Consider the following 27,182-nt stretch of genomic DNA (forward strand, 5'->3'; position numbering starts at 1 on the left):
CTACATATATACTGGGAAACGATCTATCATATTTCCAATTTAAAGGATGCATCGGTCATGATACAATGCAAAGGAAACCACAATAGTTATATCCTAAGATGAGTGATTGTCTACACAGAGGAAGTAATACAAAAACCTTCCTACAAATTGGAATGATTAATAATTTTACATAAATGTCGCGGTGTCAATAAATATGACGGTGATCGGATGCGTACCTCTTAGCGCATTTATCACTAAAAATTATGCAAATAATCATATTATGTATAGATTTTTATAAACGTTTTTGTTCCTTCATCATGCATGTCAGTCGTGATAAATTTTTAGCGGATGATACAATAAGACTTTGCAATCTTGACTTGGCCCTTCATCTTCTACCTTCTTCGTCTGTGTTCACTCTTCTACCTTCTTCTTCAATCTTCACTCAATCACAAAGATCAAACATCAAGTGGGTTTTTATTTATTTTATTGCTTAGATGGGTGGACGAGCTCACAGCCCACCCGAACGTAAATGCGCCACCCACCTTGAGAGATTAGTTCTAAGGTCTCAGTATAGTTACAACGGTTGCCCTGCCCTTCAAACCAAACGCATTACAGAAATAGGCAGGGCGGTGGTGCTTACCCGCGCGGACTCACAAGAGGTCCTACCACCAGTAATTGCGCAAATTAAATATTTGCGGGTTTGATTTTTATTACACGATGTTATTTCTTCACGTTGGAAGTAAATCGTGAACATTTGTTGAGTACGTATTTCATTAGAAAAATAATTGGTACCCGCCTGGGATTCGAACACCGGTGCATCGCTCAACACGAATGTACCGGACGTCTTATCCGTTAGGCCACGACGACTTTATCTTTAGACCACGGGTATTTATCGTCAAGCCTTCTACTATTTGCGGTTCCTTTATACTCACAACGCAATCTAGCAATGGTCTGCGATCCAGTAACCAACTTAAAGGACCTTCAAACCAAACCTTCAATGTATCATTGCGGCCAAAAGGTATTTTCATCATGTTAATGTGCCGCATAATGTGTCCTTCATTCGGGAGTCGGAAGCCGCTGTGTTCGCGACGTAATTAAGTGAAGGGAACAAAGCGAAAGACGCTGCGCCACCGGATTAATTGCCTCTGCTCTTGAATAACACGCGAGCGTTCGGAACGCTGCTTTCGAAGCGCGTGGAAGATCAGAAGCAGCGTTTTCTGTGCTTTATAATAAAATAACCTAAAATAACCAGTATTTTCACTGGTGGTAGGACCTCTTGTGAGTCCGCATGGGTAGGTACCACCAGCCTGCCTATATCTGCGTGAAGCAGTAATGGGTTTCGGTTTGAAGGATGGGGCAGCCGTTGTAACTATACTGAGACCTTAGAACTTATGTCTTAACTATGTATTAGCACGTGTAGCTATTACCATCTTGGTTTTTTAAGGCGGGAGTCTGTCATTAGTTACGATTTTAAGGATTCATGTTGAAATCTCGATTAGCTCCGTAAAACATACGCAACGGGCCGTGGATTCGCTCATTTATAAAACATACAAAAATTAAAAATAAACGAAAACAACTTATAGGCAATTCTTGCGGTCCCCTGAGGTCGATGACCCCTCGCGTCATGTTAATCCCAATAGTGCTACACTGGGTGCTAAGTTAAAAATACTGATATAATTCAAATTTTCGTATGTGCCTATTGTACTACAACAATATTTAAAATCTCTTATGATAATATCACCTGTCTTCGATGTCGATAAACTAAAACACTCTACAAATAACCCTCTATACTCTATATGATAGCGCAATTTTATTGTTGCCAAAACAACAGTTTTAGCAGTGTCATCTTGTAAATAAATAATTTTACAATAAATAAATAAATAAAGTATTAATTCCATCTCGAAAATATTTAAATAAACGCTCGTATAAACAAGGCCTTAAATGATAACAGCATGCATAGTTGTTGATGTTCGTTGCTTGCTTTCGCGGTTTTGCTTGTCATCTCGTAAATTACATAATTACGAGTTATAGGGATGCCGAGTGGCGTTTATAGTAAAATGCAGCGTTCACATAATCATCATCATCATCATCTTAGGCCTTACAGCCCAGGGTGGGTCTTAGCTTGGTCCAGTATGTCTCTGCAGAATGCTCTGTGTAGGGCTTTCTCCTTTAGATTCCTGACTGCAATAGCTTTCAGGTCGTGCTCTACGACATCTAATCATCGGAGCTTGGGTCTGCCATGACTTCTACGACCCCCTGGTTTGCCATATAGTAGTTGTCTTGGCATTCTGGTCTCCTTTATTCGAACTACATGTCCTGCCCATCGTAAGCGTCCAATTTTTGTAGTTTTTATGATATTTGGATCCTTGTAAATATCATACAACTAGTGGTTATAGCGCGTCCTCCATTTCTCTGGTGGTAGGACCGTTGTCACTATACTGAGACCTTAGAACTTATAATATCTCAAGATGGGTGGCGCATTTACGTTGTAGATGTCTATGGGCTCCAGTAACCACTTAACATCAGGTGGTCTGTGAGCTCGTTCACCCATGTAAGCAAAAAAAAAGAAAAAAAAACTCACTTTCCTGCTCGTTATGTCCCAAGGAAAATATAAAACGTATAGACCATCATGCTTGCGTTACCCTACCATATCAAGCCTGTTTTGGCCATTACATGTTTTTCTATGAATATGTATGCAATAAAAAATATATATATCAATCAAAGCTCACAAAGTCTACACGGCAGAACTACGCAGGATAGTGTTGATGTCTTGTACTTAAAATACTCACAGCAACGTACAAACATATGTACATATTATTATATTTAATAAAAAACATCAGACTTTGACTGAAACTCTTTCCAACTTATCAGAAAACAAAAAACACTCAACAAAAGTGAACGGCAAGCGGCAATAACTCAGTCAAATCAATTCAATCTAATTTTGTATGTGTGTAATAATGTTTCCTATACTTTTTTTCAAAAACAACAAAACACCCTTCTGGGCGAAATATCGAAATAAACTTTGTCAACAAACTAGTGCAATATAAACTTAACACCACCCCCTCTAGTCCCAACGCCTAAATAACGTACAGTTACGAGACAGGACATTTATAAATACCCTCTTGTATTATGATATATAAACGCGGCTATGAATGTGTCGGGGTGTGTTAGGGGTCTTTTTCACTGCGACATCTTCTATTTGTCACTGTTAAAATTCTAACAAAGTACAACTTAAAACTGTATTGATCACTTGGATAGCTTAAATCACTTCATAAACATTTTAAAATTATCAATTCGCTTCTTCCGCGTCGCTTCAGATGTTCGGTTTGCTGTTTCGCTTCGAGTAGTTCCGATTACTAACTGCCTCGTGAAATTTTTATAGTCGATATGACATCCCTAGAATTATCGAGAACATTCCTCACAAGTCGAGTATTTTCGACGTGTGTTTCCGCTATGTGACAATAGATGGCGTTGTACTTCTCGAACGTTCTAGATGTTACCAGATCCTTTGATATTTCTTTCGGCTATTTGGCGATAAATGGCGTTTGTCTAATCGGCGTAACAACAGTTTGTATAGGCATTACAACCTGCAAATAATTTTAGCCTTTGCCAGTCTTGACAGATGTTCCGTTTGAAGAGTGAAAGGCGATGACCCTTCATTGCTCATCTGCTCTAGCTATCGAGGTCATATTCCTCGTGAAGACCACAAGTCTCGCTTCAAGCAATTTTTTGATCAGTGGGCAAGAGTCTCGCGGAGTTATGGTATAAATGCTAAAGAACCTTGTGAAGGCTTGGAGAGGCTCCAAGAGGCTTGTGGAGAGTATTAAACGGTAGACAGCGGCTTGGCTCTGCCCCTGGCATTGCTGAAGTCCATAGGCGACGGTAACCACTCACCATCAGGTGGGCCGTATGCTCGTCTGCCTACAAGGGCAATAAAAAATAAATAAATAAAAGAACCAAATTGCGCTCTCTGTCACTTTTCATGTTGTTGCTATAACTGTGTTGCTCATTGCTGACCTTGTTTAAAGTTTTTTATCGGGGCCTCTGACCCATTACAATGCTAATGCCTATTGACTAACTATTCTTGTGACATGAGTCTTAATTTTATTGTATAGTCATTTCGGACACCGGAACGCTCATTCACAGAATAAAATAAAATGATGACAACCATACAGGCTCACATTGTGCTCTACCATCAGAAAACGAGTCTTTTCCGAGCAATCGATTTATTTATCCCGTATTGGACCTGAAAATCATATCATATATTTATTATCACATCACAATGAATACAGTGATATCGTAAAATTTTAAAAGTCATAATGAAATTAGACCCCTAAAAAATTGAATAATAAATAGTTAACGTTTTTGAATACTCTATAGTTGCTTTTATTGTTATTAGCTGACCCGGCAGACTTCGTAGTGCCTCAATCGATAAATAAAACACCTAAGCTTTTGTATAAAATAAATTTAAAACAAACAAAAGATTCCGTCCGACGGGGGACACATCAAAGGAAAAACAAAATTGTTATTTTTATTTAATTCCGAGCATTTTCATATTTATCTACCTTATAAACCTTCTCTGGACTTCCACAAATAATTCAAGACCAAAATTAGCCAAATCGGTCCAGCCGTTCTTGAGTTTTAGCGAGACTAACGAACAGCAATTCATTTTTATATATATTGATTAACGTACTCATTTTTAATTATTAAAAAAATAACTTTTGTTAAAACTACTAACGCTAAGCTCAAAGAATAAATATAAATATAAATATTTACTAACAATCACGCCACGTTAACTGGTCCCGTGATAAGTTCGTAAAGAACTTGTGTTACAGGTACCAGATAACGGAAATAAATATAATATTTTTATTATACACATACATATATTTAATATACACCCATAACCCTGGAAAGACATTTATATTTATCATACAAATATCTTCCCTTGGCGGGATTCGAACCCGCGACCCCCTTGTGTAGTGACCATGTCACTTACCACTACACCAGACGGCCGTTTATAGAAACGGCGAAATGAAAAGAAAGCACATTCAAGATTACTTTTTTTTTTCTCCACAGTGAAATAGAACCCCGTAGAAAATTTCGCTTAACTGACAAAGGAATCCTAAATATGGCTTCACGTATCATAAGCAGCGTAATGTACCGTGAAAGCTCTCTGCCTGTCTCACATGTTACGAAGTAGGGGTGATGAAAATTAATCTAGGCAATATGTTTTTCGCTTTGATCTCTGGTCCTCTTTTGGAATAACTTTTTTTGGAATATATGTTTCATGTTTTATTTCAATAGTTTAAGCAGCGGCTCGAATTAAGAGGTTAGTTAAATAAATTAGATTGTACATATAACCAAAAACTTACTTTTCAAAATCATAATGTCATATTTTAATTGTGCAATTTAATTGTGTAACTGATACATATTAATACAATTCTCTTCTATAATAAAGATTCATTCATAGTCTTATAGACATTATAACATAACTATTTCTTTACTTATATTACATAAATATTTTACTTAACATAAACAAAGAAAAAAGAACAAAATGGCAAAAGAAACTTAATTTTATGCAAATTAAGTTTCTTTAACAAAAATTTTGTAAAAAAAAAACCTTCATGACGCTTCACAATATATTTTTTTATTAATTTAAAAGAGCATTTTCTTAATTGCACAAAGAGAATTAAGCTGGTTTGCTAAAAGCTACTGCTTGGCTCTGATTGTTTCGTCACGCTAGACTTACGTCCATAAATGACATATTAATATACACGATGATATACGTAATTATTATTTCAAAAGAATAATTGTGGGTGATAGTATAGATGTATATGTCTGTGGGCTCAGGTGACCACTTAACACCAGGTGGACCGAGAGCCCGTCCACCCATCGAAATATAAAAAAAAAATGGATGTGTGGCGTGCCATGAATGGAGATATCAGAGGAAGTGTGAAAGTAGCCCCGGTGATTGACAAATTAAGTAGCGGACATTTAGCGTGATATGGACATGTGATGCGTAGAGAGGAGATGCATGTGACTAGGAGATGTATGGAAATGGTAGTGCAAGGTAGAGGGAGAAGAGGTCGACCGAAGAAGAGATGGATGGAGTGTGTGAATGACGATATGAGAGAGAGAGATGAGGGAGTGTTGAGATGACAGCTAATAGAAGAGAATGGAATAGAAAAATTCGCCGTGCTAATCCCCACCTAGTGGGATATGGTGGAGACAAAGAAGAAGAAGAATTTTGGGTGACAGCAACAAAAAAAAATTTCAAAACAGATGAGAATTTTAGTTTTAAAACATGTGGCTACCATAACAACTCTCTTATACAAAATTGAGTAACTTTAACCCTACCTAAATAAATATCAATCCGGCTTATGCATAATGCATGATCAATATAAAATGTTCAACAACAAATCTGTTTTTATTTTGTCAAAACAGCGTAAAGGAGCATGTAATACCCACTGAAGTTTTTAGCTTATCCGGCACTCCGTTTTGTTTTGACGTGAGATTAAAATTCCTGCTACATCGTCGGGGGGGACAATCAAGTAAATTAAACAATAATTGAAGCGTTGCGTTTGTGTAGATTCGGTGCGGCTCTCAAGATTTGTATAGTGGATTCTCAAAGCATTTTCTTGTAATTTCCTTTGTCTACTAGATCGAAAAACAGTATGTTTCCTTCATACTTTACGATGTAGTGTTCACAAGCGAGTGAACGCTTTCGTATTCACTGGTGGTGGAGGAAATTGGAAGCACTGACGAATTGGCTCCAAAATTTTGACAAAGAGAGAGAGAGAGAAAGAGAGAAAGAAAGAGAGAGAAAGAAAGAGGGAGAGAGAGAGAAAGAGAGAGAGAGAGCGAGAAAAAGGGAGAGAGAGAGAAAGAGAGAGAAAATACACTTTATTGCATACCAAAACATAGTTTACATTCAAGAACAGTCAACAAGCAGATAAATTTGTACAGTAGGCGGTTTTAGCGCTAAAAGCGAAATTTAGAGAGCGAATTTAAACGCAAAGAGAAATTTAATCTATTAATGCCATGAAACAGTACAATTAAGAGGAGTACTTATTGCTCAACGTGCGTAGCGCATCCACGGTGTGATGATTGTATTTTACGTACGACTTCAAATTTCGACTACAGATTATGAAAATAATAAGCAATCGTTTCACTTTCTAGTACCAGTTTTTTATTATTAAATTTTTTGATAAATGAAATTTCATTTTCTAATTTATACTATACGTATATGTTGGAGAAGCACCAATGCAGGCAAAAGCATTCCAATGGATTGCCATCTAAATGGCTGCCATCAGTTGATAAGCACATCCAGTGCAGACGTTGTTCGCCGAGCAACTGAGCTTCGGCCAACGCTCACACGCACTACTGACAGATACCTTGACATTGACAACTTACTACCTATAAAATGTTAATCGTGTTGTGCGGTGTTGCCATTCTAATAAAATAAGTGACGTCGCATATCCGCCCTTTTTTTTCTATGTAAGCTGATAGCCTTGAAAGGCTATGTCAGCGTAATCCTAGCGTGTAAGTGAGCTCTCGAGGCTCAAACTGGAGGCGTTGCTAACACTGGCCCTAGCAAGGGTAGTGCTTTACAGAATCTACCACCGGATCGGAAACGCGACTCACTGAGAAGATCCGACGGGAAACTCAGTTGGCTGTGTATATGGGTTAGTTTACTCGCCGTGCCCTTCAACGCAAGCGACGGGTTCGAAGAGTACGGTGACCGGTGCTTGGGGTACCTAAAAGCATCGCTAGTGGATCGGGAGGATCCGAAATGACTTGTTTAGGGCGACCTTGACTGTTTACCATTCAGTCTGCAGGATCGGTTACGTAATTCCCGGCGGCCACGACAAGAGGGTTTTCGTGTTGTGCCGCCTTCTCAAAATGGCGCACTGATACCGACTGAATGAATATACTTACTGATCGAGAAGCATATCCGCATAAATCGATTATCTCTGACATATAAAATATATATGATAAAGTATTTACCAAAAAATAGAACACGTTAATTCAATGAACAATAGTTTTTCAATTCCAACTTATTCCATTTCATAATATGGGACTATACATTGAGTTTTTGTATAAAACCAATGTTGAATTGTAAAGAAAGAATTTTCCTCGAAAGCCTACGTCTGAATAGTCTTTGTATAATTTAGTTCGAAACAACAAAAAAGGTCCCCAAAATTGGAAAGACTTTTTAAATTTCTTAGTTCATAGAACTGTTTTGATTGCTTGGTTACAGTTTAAAAATATAATATAAAAAATTGATTTTTTTATTTTTTTTATTGCTTAGATCGATGAACGAGCTCACAGCCCACCTGGTGTTAAGTGGTTACTGGAGCCCATAGACATCCACAACGTAAATGCGCCACCCACCTTGTGATATAAGTTCTAAGGTCTCAAGTATAGTTACAACGGCTGCCCCACCCTCCAAACCGAAACGCATTACTGCTTCACGGTAGAAATAGGCAGGGTGGCGGTACCCACCCGCGCGGACTCACAAGAGGTCCTACCACCAGTAAAAACTAGTAGTGTCACTAAATTGCTGATACTAATTTGTTGTTCTTTTTGATTTTCACTGGCTGTAGGCGATGATGACATGAGATGAGTGTATTGGAAAATCCAGGACACAAAAACTGTTAGAACTGAACACAGAGTTCTTTCAATATGCAAAGAAACTTAATGTCAAGGAATCACTGTGTCAAAAAGTAGTAGTTAGCAGATAAGTGTATTGGAAAATCCAGGACACAAAAACTGTTAGAACTGAACACAGAGTTCTTTCAATATGCAAAGAAACTTAATGTCAAGGAATCACTGTGTCAAAAAGTAGTAGTTAGCAGATAAGTGTATTGGAAAATCCAGGACACAAAAACTGTTAGAACTGAACACAGAGCTCTTTCAATATGCAAAGAAACTTAATGTCAAGGAATCACTTTGTCAAAAAGTAGTAGTTAGCAGATAAGTGTATTGGAAAATCCAGGACACAAAAACTGTTAGAACTGAACACAGAGTTCTTTCAATATGCAAAGAAACTTAATGTCAAGGAATCACTGTGTCAAAAAGTAGTAGTTAGCAGATAAGTGTATTGGAAAATCCAGGACACAAAAACTGTTAGAACTGAACACAGAGTTCTTTCAATATGCAAAGAAACTTAATGTCAAGGAATCACTGTGTCAAAAAGTAGTAGTTAGCAGATAAGTGTATTGGAAAATCCAGGACACAAAAACTGTTAGAACTGAACACAGAGCTCTTTCAATATGCAAAGAAACTTAATGTCAAGGAATCACTTTGTCAAAAAGTAGTAGTTAGCAGATAAGTGTATTGGAAAATCCAGGACACAAAAACTGTTAGAACTGAACACAGAGTTCTTTCAATATGCAAAGAAACTTAATGTCAAGGAATCACTGTGTCAAAAAGTAGTAGTTAGCAGATAATTCAAAGGCTAATAAGACCTTAGTGGTCCGCGACCTACTTCGCATATTAAGCGACGGAAATATATTAATAGAGTGAAATTAATAAAAACGTGATTATGCCGTAAAAGTATTTTTAATTTTGTTCAGATGTTTTTTTTTGTTCTTAATCCAGAAGAATCCAGACCTTAAGGTGCCAGTTGGTGATCGGTTTTTTTTTTAAATCTACAATATACCTAAGCCAGTTTTCTCGTTAAAATTAATCAAATTGAAATAAAATCATAATTTTCATTTATATAAATATAAAGAGCAGCATTTTTGCGTGTAAAACAAAATACATACTAAGTATTTTAATATTGGATTTAAAGATGAACTTAACTATATGTTTTTTTTACTGATTTGCGAACAAAAATACTATAATATTAATACAGGATTTTGTTTTTACAAGTTACGTAGGTACGTGGCGCTCTTCTAACCAAGTCGGTTCACAAATCTGTGACTTTTCCGCGCTTCTCTCATTTGACTTCATAAGAAGAGAAAAGATAAACTCTCTATAAGAAGAGAAAAGATAAACTGTCTATAAGAGAGATTTTCTATTGTCCACACATGCACGTTCACATCCCTAACCACACAGGAATTATCTGACTATTCTTAGCCTACGGAGTGTCTTTGTTGTTCACTGTATTTGAAGTATATGTATGTCTTAAGGAGAGTCCTCTGAGGATTTTTTGAGATAATCCAAATATACTAATTTATACTAATATATAAATCTACAGTTGTTTTTACGGATGTTCCGTTATAACTACTGAACCATGCATCCGATTGACTTGAAACTTGGTAGCCATGTAGAAAATACACGTACTTAATGGATAGACTAGATAGGTTAGAATTGATTTATATGAGCGTTGGACAGATTGGACTCCTTAATAATAATAATGAGAATAAATAATAATGTTAATTTTAAATGTACAGCGAAGCGGGCGTGTACTGCTAGTATCATATAGTAGATATAAATCATCAGTTAAGGATATGTCAGTCATACCAGACTAATGTGTAAGATCCTTTGACCGAAGATACAAAAATTTAATTGTCACATTTTATTATAACTGTGTGAAAGTGTAGTCAAACCTTAATGAAGAACAACTCGCTGATTACTAAGCCAATTCCCAAACTAATTTGTACTTTACCCACACAGTAATAAGGTTCCGAGAATTTTCCAGACTTTTCTTTGTACACATATGCGGAAAATTGCTTAACACATTTCTGTGTGAAGTTACTACAGTATATTCAGAAACAGAAAAGTAATTTTAGTCAATGGTTGGAAAAAAGTTTCTCCCAATATCCGTAATATAGAAAAGTCCTTATCCTAAAGGGTAAGACGCTCGACATATTAACAACACATGCTACGTCTATACCGACAATCTAATCTTCCTAGCTTTTTTTTTTTTTGTAAAATGGTTACACGTTAATATTGCCACCCACTTTGAGACATGAGGTCGTCTCAATCGTATTGAATATCGGCTGTTACACCCTCAAACCATAACGGATGGTCGCAGAAAATATTCGAGATTATCTACTTGTGTTAGCGAGCGGACGGTTAGCGTGGTATGGACAAGTGTTGCGTAGAGAGAAGATGCATGTGACTAGGAGATGTATGGAAATGGTAGTGCAAGGTAGAGGGGAAGAGGTCGACCAAAGAAGACATGGATAGAGTGTGTGAATGACGATATGAAAGAGAGAGGAGTGAGTGTTGAGATTACGGCTGATAGAAGAGAATGGAAGAGAAAAATTAGCTGTGCCCACCTCACCTAGTGGGATAAGGTGGAGAAAAAGAAGATCTACCTGTGTTAACATACAATATATTACGAATTTGATTTTTATTGCATAATACCATTCCTTCACTGTGGAATACTGACACTGTATTTCTTTTAACGAAAGAACAGGATTCCGGACTTAAACAGCGGTATATTCGCATCGCTTCACACGAGCATATTCGATGTCTTATCTTTTGGACCACTACGACTTCATATTTATTCTCCAGTAGACTCAGCTAGACTTCTGCGTTCTAAACTGGCTGCTTAACAAATGAACTGGGTGTGGTAATTAGCATACATTCCTCAGCCCTTTGTGTTCGCAACGAAACTGAGTTTCCATAAGTTCAACGAGGAACTCCGCGGAAGCAATAAGTTCCTAAGAAACAATATGAATTGTTAATTTCCAACACGTTCTCACTTACATTGAAGCTTAATTAGAAAATGTCTTAGTTGTTTTGTTTTCTTAATGCAAAGGAAACGCTCTTATTTAACTTGGACATTCTGATTGTAAAATCGTTTAGTGCTATTCCGATTAGTCTTATCTTTGACCCATAAGGATGCTACTGCTCATTCGTCGTAAGTAAATATGGATTTGGTATCGAAGGGCTAGATACGAAGTGTACCGCGAGGTTAGCAGCTGATCAAATAGTATTGTCTAACTCGTAAGACCTTTTGTGAATGCATTTAATTCCTCTTGTGAAAAACTAACGTATTTGACACATTATTTTCATAGAATGCGCTACATTTGCATAGCAACACAATTTTGGCATGTTACACAGAAGAACAATATGTAGTTACTAGTATTATCTGTTTTTTTTTTATTACTTAGATGGCTGGACGAGCTCACAGCCCACCTGGTGTTAAGTGGTTACTGGAGATAGACATCTACAACGTAAATGCGCCACCCACTTTGAGATATAAGTTCTAAGGTCTCAGTATAGTTACAATGGCTGCCCCACTCTTCAAACCGAAAAGCATTACTGCTTCACGGCAAAAATAGACGGGGTGGTGGTCCAATACAGCCAACGGAATCGACCTTCAACAGGCCATCGGCTTACCTGCGCTGTGTGTTCCGGAACCTATACCACAGCGATAATAAGAAAGAACAGTATTGTCTGAATGAGGCCGAAGTCATATAAAGTCTGAATACCCAGATATGATCATGCAAGATCATTTTAACTCGTCTCACAAGTTAACAACCCAAACGCAACCAAAGATCGTGCCATTAACTTTGATAACAGTTTACCAAGCACTCGTCAACACCGGTCACCGTCCTTTCCGAACCCATTGCTTGCGACGAAGGGCTCGGCGAGCAAATTAACCCATAGACACAGCCCACTGAGTTTCTCGCCTGATCTTCTCAATGGGTCGTGTTTCTGATCCAGTGGCAGATTCTGCGAAGCACTTGTCTTGCTAGGGCCAGTGTTAGCAACACCTCCAGTTTGAGTCCCGAGATCTCGCCTACATGCTTGGGTAACGCTGATAATAATATAGCCTCTCAAGGCTATCAGCATAGGGAGGAAAAAAAGTTAACACATTATATCCATTCGATATTCAGAGAAACAAATAACAATTATATCTGACTAGGGTCCTTTAAGCTGTTGCAGAGTAGGCAAACATACCGAATATCATTTTACTTCCCAACAAACGGGGCACGTGCTTCGTTAAATAACTATCACGAACAAAACAATAAACGAGCGAAACAACAGAAATATCAAATAACCTTCGCCCTCCTCTAAAAATAATAAACCGTTAACCGGAACAGAGTGTAAAGTGATACAAGTAACAAAGGCGGGTCTGAAGGTCTCATCCCCGCGAGTGCAGACTTCAACGCCGCTACGGTACCTCATTTACAAAACCTTGCCGGCAATTCCATTTTCTCCCTCGATCGGGACGTAATAAGGACGGCTGGTTTGGGGGGTCAAATAAAATGAAATTCAATGTAGATCTTTATCGCGACACTAGCGACCCGCCCTCGCTTCGCTTCGGAAACATTAAAACACACATGAAACCAAAAAATAAAAATAAAAAAAATTTAAAAAAAGTAGCCTATGTTCATCAGGGACAATGTCGGCTTCTAATGGAAAAATAATTTTTCAAATCGGTCCAGTAGTTTCGGAGCCTATTCGAAACAAACAAACAAACAAATCTTTCCTCTTTATAATATTAGTCGCGACATAAATGAACACATTTAATTGATTATATCGACGCTTGAAAGGCAAACGTGACTAAGCGACAATGCGTGAACTTTACAGTAATTTAAAGTTGAAATATCTGAAAAAAATTCTATATTAACGAATCTAGCTGTAGGATTGAAATGATTTTATTAGACCTAGAATATTTTTTTTTAGCTTCAAATATGGTTATTGCCTATCATTTATGCACAAAGCAGTTATTGCTTAATCACGTTTGCCTTTCAAGCGTCGATATAGTCCTATAGACACCTTTGAAATTTCGAGGAATAAGTACAAGTTTTAAATACACTAGAGTGAGAGCATACCCGGAATTAATAATAATGTATGTATGGTGTATGAACTTAATCAGATGGTGACGGTAGTTTCCTCAGGATAGATCCACACCATAATCTTATAATTACATTTCCACGTCTTACATAATTGTTATGCCATGCACATATATAATATAATATTAGAAGGTAAAAAATAAACAAAAAACATAATAATAAAAAAGAAAATAATAATCAATAAAATAAAGTTAGCTTCTTTCGCCGGTCCCTCTCAGGGCTGTCGCTTTTCGGTGCCAGAAAAATTAATATATTTGCTTTTAACCGGTCACTGCGATTTTGAATCTTGACTCACAAGAAATTCGATATGTAATAGAAACCATTTTAAGATTCACCTATGTGGCTTCGATGCTTCGGGAAGTACCTGCGCCGGATAGGGGCTGAGCCGACGACGAGGTGTCACCATTGTGGATACGACCTGGACACGGCGGAGCATACGCTCGCTGTCTGCCCCGCTTGGGAGGTGCAGCGCCGTGTCCTGGTCGCAAAGATAGGACCTGACTTGTCGCTGCCTGGCGTCGTGGCGTCGATGCTTGGCAGCGATGAGTCATGGAAGGCTATGCTCGACTTCTGCGAGTGCACCATCTCGCAGAAGAAGGCGGCGGGGCGAGTGAGGGAAAACTCTCCTCACTACGCAGAAACCCGCCGCCGCCGAGCAGGGGGTCGGGACCGGGGTCGTATCCGTGACCTGGCCCCCTAAGAGCTAGGGGTCCCACCCGTTTTGTGCGGGGAGAGACCCAGACGTGGGGTGGCGTGCTTTGCACGCTCACCCTCAATAGGAAGCCGGGTGATGGTAGACCGCGTTCCTCCGACCGCTCTGGGGGAAGGTGTAACGCGGTGACATCAAAGCGGGCTCTCGGCCCGCTGAACGAGGGAACCGGTGGTCGTGTCGCTGGCGGCCACCGGTCCGGCATCCGTGGGACGGTGGGATGGATGTAATGTGCTCTGCGTTAACCCTGTCCCGCCGTTTCAATAGCCCCGACTGGGCTCCGGCCCGGTCCGAGGTAGGGCGCCGGTTGTGAGCGGCAGGAGTTTTTAGTGAGGTTCAACTCCCACATACCCCACCTGCCGCGCGGGTGGGGATCCTGCGATTTTCTCCTGTGGAAAAAAAAAAATGTGGTTTCGACCCTTGTTGTTTGTCTATGGCTGCCTTAACATTATAATGTTGATGACTTATTGTAGATAGTTGTTTATAAAAATACATTTAATAATTACAAAATCGACTTGAATACTATATTAATTGAAAGAAAAGATTCGATTTGTTTTAATCGATTCGTTGCTCTTGTATAAGACATTATCATAATTATATTATACATACTACATATTATAAATTACATATTAGACATTATTAGGTAGCAGGACGTCTTGCGAGTCCGCACGAGTAGGTACCGCCACCCCGCCTATTCCTACCGTGAAGCAGTAATACGTTTAGATTTGAAGAGTGGGCCACCTATTTTACACAACTGAGACTATAGAACTCATGTCTCGAGGAAGTTGGCGGTATTTACGTTGTAGATGTCTATGGACTCCGGTTACCACTTAATACCAACTGGGCCCTGAGCTCGTCCACCCATCTAGGCAATAAAAAGAAACATACTCACGATAAAACATTAAAAGCTGATCGCACTTCCTAACTACCGCACTGTTCCCACGTTTCGCTCCAGACAGTGAGGGTCTGTTTCCTATTCCCGTTAGCCATTTGGGAAACAACAATAAAAGAAATCTGTGGAAATGTGTATTAGTAATACAGAGATACAGAACGATTGAGCGTAAGTGACAAATGTATTTTCCTTTTACTCCCTTTGTTTAGATCGTCCAATTTCATGGTTGTGTGTCGTCATTGTTTCTTTAATCCATTATTTGTCTGCTCATTACTAATACAACAGTTAGGCTACATAATGATACGAAAAAATATCCAACTACTTGTACAGTACTGTCACCAAAGTCCATGGACATATGAAATCGAGATTGGGCCACTTACAACTGTTAAATATAAATGGGAAAAAACTATTCGACCATATCTTGATATAAATAATAGTATGTCAAATCCATATAAATATTGTTATTCTTAGTTATTAGTTATTATAAACATGGTTTTTCTTTAAATATTGTTACACAGGAAGTAGCAATTATAGCATTATTAAAAACATGTAGCTCATTCAAAATGATCACCGTTTGGCTTAATACAGCCCCCTAGACGCTGCAGCTGTTAGTTTTTTTTTTTGTTTTTTTTTTTTTTAGGGATTTGAAACACTCACTTTATCAATAGGAATATTCGCCACTGTCAATCTTCATTGCCAATCTTCTCTATTTTTAGCGGATCGTGAATCTGATCCGGTTGTAGATGCATTCGCGAAGCAGCTGCACTTGAGTTGTTAGAAAATCCCATCCCTCCTGTCTGAGCCCGTGCTCACCCACCTGTCCTGGTGAAACTGGAAAGATCTCCGGGCCACAAATAATCCTTCCTAACTTAAAAAAAACTTTTAGAGATCTCGTTTTGTTTAATTTGCATCGCTTAGGCAGGACAGTAGTACTTGCCCGTATATGCTTAAAAATGTGCTACCAGTACTATCTTTTAAGCCTTAAACATAAAACCCGTAAAGAGCATTTTCGTAAATCATAGTTTCGCCTTGTCTTAAACGATTAAGAATAGATACGTCCATGTAACATGTATCATAGTGTACTAACATTAAAAACCCGTTAAGTAGCATATTGCCCATGCTCGTCCACTACCGTTGTCAAAAACACAAAACTAAAATAATAAAATATATCTGTCACATCTCGCTGAGTCATAAGATTCAGACACGTTGCCAAATGTATCACAAGAAAAACATTTGGAGTCTAATGTCGCGAACTCACCCCGATAACTTTCACCGCTGCAAAGAAAAGGCCAAAGATCCGCTATGTACTTTGAAGTTGTGCTGTGTCAATGACTGAATGAATATTTATAGATTGGCAATGCGATTAAAACGTGCCTTTGGGTGCTGGCGATGAGTTGGATTTTAAAGTGCAATGTTCTGTTGGTTTTAGAGTTTCTATGACACCTAGCAATACAAACTGCAAATGATTTATGATAGACTATCACATGATAATAAAAACTCACGTCCCTGTGGATTAAAAATATATATTCGTCTGTCTAATTTATATTTCAATGCACCTACCATTATTTATTCTGAATTGCCTTTGGTAGAAAATTTTGCCATAAACTGGAATAAAACAAAACAAAAAAAAATGATTCTATGATTTTCTACACACTACAAGCTTAATAAAAATTAGATAGAAATATTTCGGGCTTACTTTGTTTTTATTTTTACCTAACACACTTCCGTGTTATTTTTAATCATAGAATCGCGTGACCAAACGTTTTGGCTTCATCTTACCTCGAGTCGTATGCTCCTTCTTATTCTCATTCTAATATAATTCGAGTTACAGCAATAGCTAGAACTTTAGCTAATTAGCTAAATTCTAAATAGTCTATAGTATATAGTTATTCATACTGTATCAATATTTTGTTTCCACTGCTTATTTTAAGATCACCTGAAGCTATTTGAAATTAACTTTCAAAATTCATTTCATCTGTAATTCTATGAGGTCATCCGACTTGAGACATGGGGTGGAAGTCTCAATTGTAGGATGTCTGTTCAATCTCTGAAGTCCGAACACATGATTGTTTCGTAGCAGGCAGGAGGGAGGGTAGATGAAAAAATATATAGATATCCACTAATGATCACATATTATGTATATGACACATATTGTTATGTATAAAATTGTATTAAATGGTAATAGAAAAAGTTAAATTAGTCTTATGAATTCTAAATAAAGATACCAACCTCTTGGAAAAAGTACACCTTAAAGAAAGAATTATAGACTTTAAAATTGTAATGACCGCAAAAAATTTGGACTATAATTTAACTGATAGAATTCCTAATCGCAATTAGCATGAAATTATACTGTAGTATCTCGTAAACACTAAGTAAACTGAAGTGTATTAAAATATCAAAATATAATTTTCAATACATAATAATATTTTCTTAACGGCCAAAACAAAACTGTATTTACATTAGTACCAAAGTCAATAATTCCAACGCTATTTACGTTGCGTGTTCAAAAATATTATCTCCGCGCAATTTGTTCCCTTGAATTTCTCTCGGTTTCCTACAAAAGGTCGCTCGCGCTGATTACTGTAAACAAAGACATCTTTGTGGCTTAAAATAAATTGAAACATATAAACAGAATGCTAATGTTCATCGCTTTTTGAACTTGAAATCTTGAATTATTATTGTGCGTCGTCCATAATTCACATCTATTACTTTTTTTTTGCGGGAAATATCTATCTATATAAATATAAATGAATTGCTGTTCGTCAGTCTCGCTAAAACTCGAGAACGGCTGGACCGATTTGACAAATTTTGGTCTTGAATTATTTGTGAAAGTCCAGAGAAGGTTTAAAAGATGTATAAATATGAAAATGGTCGGAATGAAATAAAAATAACAATTTTGTTTTTATAAATAATATGGTTATTTCGATTCCAGAAATATTCAGAGCTTAAAAACATGAGAAAGTTTTATTTGAATTTGAAGTTCTGGTAGAACTGTGAGCTTTATACGTGAACAAATATTATTAGTGCCATTTAAACTTTGAATTTGGAATCATTCTTCGTTGTGAAAAAATACTTCGGAAATGGCACCAATGACTCAATATCCAACACTGACCCATCTCACTAAACACTAAAAATCTACATCACACTGTTTCAATTCGTTATCAGATTAGCAAAGTGACGTCAGATTTAGGATTCTTGGTCGGACTCAAAACAATGCGGTCAAGTGCGTTACATTTCTATTTAATACGCATTTTGTTTATTTTTGATTTGTCGTAGGCGGCGAAACATTTTTTTCAATGATAGACATTGCTGTTACTAAATTTAATTCTTATGAACTACGGATTGATAAGTCGGGACCTATTTCAGTAACAAAAAATAGTGATACAAATAACAACAATAAGAATACTTCTGTCGGTAAAAGTGAGAGAACTGTTGACAGAAGTCAAGTCCGATAAGGATATTAAGATCGTCATAGATAGGATATTAAGATCGTCGATTTATCACTGGTGGTAGGACCTCTTGTGAGTCCGCACGGGTAGGTACCACCACCCCGCCTATTTCCGCCGTGAAGCAGTAATGCGTTTCAGTTTGGAGGGTGGGGCAGCCGTTGTAACTATACTTGAGACCTTAGAACTTATATCTCAAGGTGGGTGGCGCATTTACGTTGTGGATGTCTATGGGCTCCAGTAACCACTTAACACCAGGTGGGCTGTGAGCTCGTCCACCGATCTAAGCAATAAAAATAAAATAAAAAAAAAGATACCAAAAAGATAGGTACCAAGACCAAAATTTAATTTGCAAACATTGAACGACTAAAAACGAAATATCTTTATTCTTTATTGTAAACACACAGATAATATTACAGTAATTGCGATAAGATATAAAAATGGCAAGCTTAACTCAACAATTGACTTTTCTATCAGCTAACCATTCTTAACGAAGGAAAGCTTTAAATGAGTGGGTAGAAGAATACAATCTAATCAATAACAATAATAAAAATAAAAAACAAAACACTAATACATAATAATATATCGCAATATAATACATAATAATAATAAAATATCATTGCTGCCAATCAAAAATTTATAAACGGAACTAAATCAATTATTATATTTCTTAGGCAGCTAAATCACGTGTCCAATTAGTTTAGAAATTTCTCGAAATAAACGGGTTCTTTCGTGAAATTCTCTTCGTAAATTATCTTCGCAGAATCGGAGACGAATTCAAATCATAAGCGAAAACAAGATACAGATTTTGAAGCGTAAACAGCATTTCGTTTATAGAGTGACTAGACCAGTGATTCCCAAAGTGGTCTATATCGACCCCTAGGGGTCTATGACAACCTGCAAGGGGTCTACGTCAGCGAAAAAAAATTTGGGGGTTCACGATAGTGGACCTCAACACATACACTGATAGTACTTATTTACTTACATCATACTATCTTATAATATCAAGACATCATTAGCCGAGGAGATTTAAGATTAACCCTTACAAAATTGACGCCAAATGTTGATAATTTATTATTAAAGCATCAGGTTCATCCTTCTAACTAAAAATATTGACTTATTGCTTATGTTATTTTATTTATAGTTTATTTTATGTTACGTATATTTTACATAACAGATACAAAATTTTATTTTGAGTAGTTTTAATTTAAATTCAATTAATAAATGTATAAATTAACATGTGTTTTTACTTTAAGTTTTTAACACTAAACTTTACTACAGTTAGAAATTTACAGGAAATCAGTATCAGGTAAGTAGGGGGTCTACCCAACACGGAAAAACATGGCAAGGGGTCTACGACACAAAAAAGTTTGGGGAACTCTGGACTAGACGATGACCGAGCTTTGCTCGTTTTTTTTTTATAAGTAGCTTAACAACGCCATCTGCTGAAATAGCTTTAGTGTTATTGTGTCTTTAAAGCAGTTAGTTAAAATTATGAAAAATAGTATTATTATTCGCCAATACATGTCGGGAAGAGTTGATTATTGAAAACACGAATAAAACATTTTCTGAAAATAAATCGTAGCTAGATCGATTTATCGCCCCCCAAATCCCCTGTATACTAAATTTTATGAAAATTGTTGGAGCCGTTTCCGAGATTCAGATTATATATATTATATTAATATACAAGAATTGCTCGTTTAAAGGATTTATAGTAGTTTCTCGAACTACAATTTAAATTGCTGACAGAGTTCGGTCGTGTCTCGATCTCGTGAAAACTTCGTCAAACAAACAAATCCGAACGCAGACCGGACTATCAGAGGAAAAATCAAATTTCGCGCGAAACATTCTCACCGCGTTGTCCAATGACCTTTTCCCGTCCAAAAGTAAACTGTGACGATCGAAAAATAAAATCTAAGTAGCGTGGCCGGAGCGTGTGTATGGCCGCTTCCAAAAATATATTCCGAAAGGCACATATCGTATTCCCAGCAGTTTTCAGCGGCGCGTTCGCGAGACCACAACGCTGTGATACAAATACTCTAGTCATCATCAACGAAAATGACAAGTAATTGAGTGTTTAAAGAAACCGCTTGCCCCGCTTTTGTGGATTGAAAACCTCCAGTGTTGAATTTTTGTTTTTTTTTTTTATTAATGTCCTAAACGCTGTAAGTACCACGCTTGTGCGCCGGCGACTCCTTAGCAATGTATACTGTATACCAAGAATTTCATATCCCTCGTCATATTACTGATAAATCCTGTGATCAACTAACATCCCATTTCAAGCATTCGTAATGGGTTCACAGATTAGTCCACTGTGTCGTATAACGACAAATAATGTCTACTTTTTATTAGCTCAAAGTTTAATTTGACTATAACATATACTTACCCGTAATGTTTGTACTAAAACTATTATGATTTGAACTATTTGAATATTGAATAAAACTATTTGAATATTCTAATAACAAATAAGAATATTTAATTTCAAAATTATAATCATAATGTCGGAAATACCAGATTACCTATATAAGCAATAATCACTTTTATTTTCTTACCGGTTAAGGTTATGTTCCAATAAAATCTAGTTCAAACAATCGAGCTGGTAATCGCAACAAGTATTTTTCTTTGTAAGTTTTCGCGCACTTTTTGTTCGATCCAACTATTGGAATTTGTTGTTTTTTTTTTATTGCCCTTGTAGGCAGACGAGCATACGGCCCACCTGATGGTGAGTGGTTACCGTCGCCCATGGACTTCAGCAATGCCAGGGGCAGAGCCAAGCCGCTGCCTACCGAAAACTAGATGATTAGACTAGTTTTATCATACGTACATACATAAATTTTGTAGCAACTCTCAATTATAGATACGACATTAGAGATGCCCATTTTTCGGATCGTAACCTCAACCTCAGCGTTGATGGGCCGCATTAGGCTGTCAAAATGCGTAGTTCTTGAAAATGACGTCACAAGTCACCATCCAATCCGTTTTATATCAGTGGGCGTTTGCAACGTCATTCCAACGCATCATTCCACATTGTTGACATTACTAGAAAACGTCTTATTATTGACAAAAAATCAACAGTTTTAGTAGAGTGCTTTTTCCACTTCATGAGCCGGTAAACTGACCTGATTTAAGTGATTACCAGAAACTATGTGAATTTCGCCCTCCTATATATATTTATATACATAAAAAGCTGTCTCTTTAACAGCTGATACGCCCTATAATCCGGAAATTGTCCGTAATTCAATGAAAGTACATTAAGATTAAAAAAAGTATATTATATTATATAAATGATCTTGTTATGTTAACTGTTACTTATATTGAGAGTGGCGTTTAATTGAATTAAAGCTTCTTAATTTATACTAATAAAATAGAGATATCACAGCTTTTTATATGCACAATTCAAAATTTTATTAATATCCAAAAAATGCTTGTTTTCACGTGATAGGCGTTGTTAAAATGAAATTTTGTGTAGCTCAAGGTTAATCTGTAGCGCAGTATCTTCAAGGAGACAGAGGGCGCTAGAGTCGATTCAAGAAATGCCTTTAATTCATACATTCAGTGATAATCACAGAGAGTTGTCATACTATTTCATTAGTATTGGAAAATAGTCTTTATGAGTTATTTAAAAAAAAAAAGTGTGGTGTCGTAGGATACAGGATAGGAAAGAAGTTCCTTATTATAAAAATATTAATTTAAAGTTCTATTCGAAGTCGTGGTCTATAAAAGAGTGAGTTTGAATGATATAATAAAAAATATGTTATTTTTTGTACATTATTACAAAGTTAAGTAGTACACTGTGTGCATTACTAATAAAAATCTTACGCTACGGACGTTTTTTCCGGGTTAAGGTACCCTTGCGCATCGTCCCATAAAGAACTTCTTTCCATAAACTATTTCGAACATCATAACTTGTTTATTAATTATTAATGTTTTCATCTTAACATCACGCGATGCTCTCTGAATAGACGAGCAAAGTTGTCGAAGTTTACATTAAGCTCACTAAAACTGGATGTTATGAATGTGAATAGTTTATATTTATAGAATGTTCCATCATGAAATATGTTTACATCACGTTTATTCCTAAAATGATGATCACAAATTTGTTTATTGCGTCGTGATGATGTGCCAAAAGTTCTTAACACGATGATACTGTGATTTTCGTTCCGAATAACATGTTTGTTTTTTTCTTTCTTCAAATATTTGTTCTTCGAAATAGACTGTTTTAAATTTTCTTACGTATTTTTATTGATCTGTTTTTATTGCCCTAGTAGGCCGTACGCGTACTTTTTTTTATTGTTTAAATGGTTGGACGAACTCACAGCCCACCTGGTGTTAAGTGGTTACTGAAGCCCATAGACATCCATAACGTAAATGCGCCACCCACCTTGAGATATAAGTTCTAAGGTCTCACGTATAGTTACAACGGCTGTCCCACCCTTCAAACCGAAACGCATTACTGCTTCACGGAAAAAATAGGCAGGGTGGTGGTACCCACCCGCGCGGACTCACAAGAGGTCCTACCACCAGTAAAACATAAATTTAATAGTAGAACATAAATTTAATTTATTGCTCAAAGTTGTTTAGGGATACATTTATTTTAATATCAAAATAATAAATACTAAACACGGAACTAACTGCAAGAGCATAATCGTCTTTTTATATTAGACTAAAGACGCTTAGAAGCTTAATTTAATTCGATCTCCTTATTTTTAACCTAATGTATTTTCACCTTCACAAAGGTACAGAGCAAACAAGGCAGTCTCAAAGAACTTTGCCGAAGTAATCTCTGTTTACAAGTAAATCCGATGAATCTCAAATTAATAACAAAGGACGAACTAAAATAAAGATAAACATAAGGACTTCACTGTAAATACTTCATGTCAATAGAGCTCTGATAACGACTCTGCTGTCTTGGGTATAATTCATAAATAATAAATAAATATTTTACTAACAATCACGCCACGTTAACTGGTCCCGTAATAAGTTCGTAAAGAACTTGTGTTACAGGTACCAGATAACGGAAATAAATGTAAGATTTTGATTATACACATACATATATTTAATATTTTAATATACATCCATAGCCCTAGAATATACATTTATATTTATCATACAAATATCTTCCCTTGGCGGGATTAGAACCCGCGACCCCCTTGTGTAGTGACCATGTCACTTACCACTACACCAGGCGGCCGTTAAATTCAGACTCAAAAGGTCTTATTTGTTGATGATAAATTGAGCAGCGGTGCTCTCCCACGCTGGCTTACTGGTGGCTGACCGTATCCTGAAATCATAATGAAAGATACCAATATAAAACCTATTTCGGTAACAGAATGGTTCTTTTGGTAGGGCTTTTGTGTGTGTGTGGTATTTACGTTGTGACGTTTGGGGGTATATGATAAAAGGAAGATGTTCAGATTCAGATAGAGAGAAAGAGAGATTCGGGCAAGAGATTCAGGCATCTGTCAAATATCTTATGTTCTACAGTAGCTAGCCAATGCAACGTCTATGATATTTCTGAACCGGGCCACAAAATGTCCAACCACTGGAATACGGTGTTAAGTTGTCGGATAAGATGTCCGGTATGCTAGTATCGAGAGATGTGGGCGACTACACCTATATTCAAATCCTGCGGGCAGGTTTTAGTATAGAAATACTTTCTTGATGAGTCTTCACGAACGACACCCATAGTGTATACGTGGCCTTATCTCGCAGGGTTTGTGGCATTCACTTTGTGATGTTTTGACTTCCAATGACCACGTAATAGGGTTGGTTTTGACCTGTTTGAAATATATGTAGCCAAAATTAAAAAAAATCCTTTACCTTGAATCTCATAACTATATTGTGCATATCACCATGTCCTTCGGCATTTCAATCACACAGTCGCAAATCAAAGAATTCAATTGAACTAAGCAATGAGAATTTAACGAAGTATCGATCGACAGAGCCGCTTTTGCGACTTTGAAAATCGCCAAAGTTAAAGTTTAAACTTCAATCATAATTTTCCTTTGCCGAGGCCTTCGAAAAGTTCAAAGGGATAGCTTTTCGGGAGATACAGTTGTAAATTCCTTCTTTATTACAATCCGATAGCGAATGTTTGGCAAGCGATTAAAAACTAAAATGTTCATTATTAAGACTTCAATGAAAAGTCACTTTTAAAATTTATTGTTAGAGTTTTTGTGAGTCGTAGACGTAATTAAAAACTGATTTTACGATTTGTTCTCGCATTTTTTTACTCAGTAGTCCGTGAGCACGAAAATCATAAAGAATTTTAAACTTCTGAAATAATATAATGACAATTAAAAATGTGAGATTTAAGTCGTAAAAGTAGTTTTGATTGTAGTGTGAGAATATTTCTGTGACCGTCCTCTTTTGGGTCTGAATGTGTGCACATGTATATCGACGCTTGAAAGGCAAACGTGACTAAGCGACAATAACTGCTTTGTACATAAATGATAGGCAATAACCATATTTGATGCGCAAAAAAATATATTTCTAGGTCTATTAAAATCATTTCAATCCTACAGCTGCTAACTAGATTCTACTACAGCTAGATTCGTTAAAATAAATTTTGTTTTCAGGTATTTCAACTTTAAATTAGTCTACTGTAAAGTTCACGCATTGTTCCTTAGTCACGTTGGCCTTTCAAGCGTCGATATGCTTCTAAGGCTCATACATTTTTTTAAGATTGTATTGGCATTTTAATTTAAAAAAATGGCATTGGATAATAGACAAGACTGACACGATGTCAGTGTGTCAATTCATCTGGTCAGTCCTGTCCAATAGATTATCTTTGTTAAATTTATGCTTTTACCATTAAGTCTAATTAGACTAATCACGTCCGTGTTTGAAACAAGCCTTATCTTGCTGCTTGGGTTCGGCACCACATAAATTTGTCCTCTACTATTCTTATTCAATGCTTGCCTCAGCACTTACATCTATCATGGAAAAACAATTTTTCATATAGCACATCCAAACATACATGGTAAATCTTCCATTTTCCGCTACTCTTTTATCTACCAAATTTCTATCTAATACTCTTCTAGTCTCATTTGTATTGCCTATCCTTACATTTTCTTAATAGACAGCTCCATAGAAATAAGAATAACATAATAAAAGAAACAAAACAACCTTTTCACTGACGCACATTGCGAGTAACAAGCAATCTAATAAAATGGATTTTATTGGGTCCATTTGTCGGATGCTCGTCGGAAGTTCGCGTTATTTATTAGAAACGAACGGATAAGTATTGTCAGCTAATAACGTAGGACTAATTGGAAATATTAATTATTGATTTATTCGCTCGGTAAATTGATATTATAAATCGGAAAAAAATAGAAGCGTTCGAGATGTGGTGTTGGCGAAGAATGCTCCGCATACCGTGGACCGCCAAGAGAACAAACAAATCTGAACCCGAGCAACTTCGCATCGAAACGAGACTGTCTACGATTTGCTACCAGAAGGTTCTTGGTTACTTTGGTCACTTTGCTCGGCGGCCACCAGACGACGTTGAAAGATTGACTGTGGTGGGCAAGGTAGAAGGAAAAAGACCCGCCGGCCGGCCACCAAACCGTTAGTCAGATCAGATAACTGCGCTCACTGGACTTTCTGTTGTGACCGCCCTGATAGAAGCCGAATACTGAAGGAAATGGAAACTGATGGTACAAAGAGCCACGAAGGGCTTTCAGGGACACGACCTTCAGCAATGAAGTATGCGACTAAGAAGAAGAAGAAGAAATGGATATTTAAAAGATGCTAACAAATGCGATTCGGTGCGATGCTGCAGAGAACGTGGCGTTGCCTAAATTTGCAGCACCTAAGCTACGTGTGTCCTAGGTTGCAATATAAGTATATTGACGTTGTGATTTTAGTTTATTTGCATTCAGCTCCAGACAAAATAAAACCCCGAATGCTGGAATGACTAAACAAGATTTTCTAGAATGTTCCTTGTTACGGCTTTTGATCAATCGTTTCTATTGATAAAATATTCTTGCTGCGATGTTTGTTAAATTTTAGGGGGAAAAAAATCACAGTTCTCTTCTTAATTTTTTTTGCAGTAATATAAATAAATATAAATATGTTACTAACAATCACGCCACGTTAACTGGTCCCGTGATAAGTTCGTAAAGAACATGTGTTACAGGTACCAGATGACGGAAATAAATGTAAGATTTTTATTATACACATACATATATTTAATATACATCCATAACCCTGGAAAATACATTTATATTTATCATACAAATATCTTCCCTTGGCGGGATTCGAACCCGCGACCCCCTAGTGTAGTGACCATGTCACTTACCACTACACCAGACGGACGTTAATGACCTGAAAACGGAACAATTACCATCACCAAACTAAAATAAAGAAAACGAGTTAAGCAAAAAGGCACA

At 36.9% G+C, this 27,182-nt stretch overlaps 1 protein-coding gene across 5 annotated transcripts in view; it reads left to right on the top strand.

Annotated features, from left to right (window-relative positions):
- The window catches only part of tn (tripartite motif containing protein thin), a 103,842-nt gene that overhangs the window by 55,917 nt on the left and 20,743 nt on the right, over window positions 1-27,182 (top strand). For 2 of the 5 annotated variants that reach the window (XM_028176923.2, XM_089729413.1), the window contains exon 1: window positions 20,773-20,954. The exons of 2 other annotated variants lie outside the window; for them this stretch is intronic. The gene's annotated coding sequence lies outside the window, so the exon portion shown is untranslated. Of the gene's footprint in view, window positions 1-20,697; window positions 20,955-27,182 lie in introns of those variants that run through there. One more of the 5 variants, XM_028176922.2, reaches the window with a different exon arrangement.

Source organism: Bombyx mandarina, chromosome 08, assembly GCF_030267445.1.
Source record: "Bombyx mandarina strain Sakado chromosome 08, ASM3026744v2".
NCBI lineage: Eukaryota > Metazoa > Arthropoda > Insecta > Lepidoptera > Bombycidae > Bombyx > Bombyx mandarina.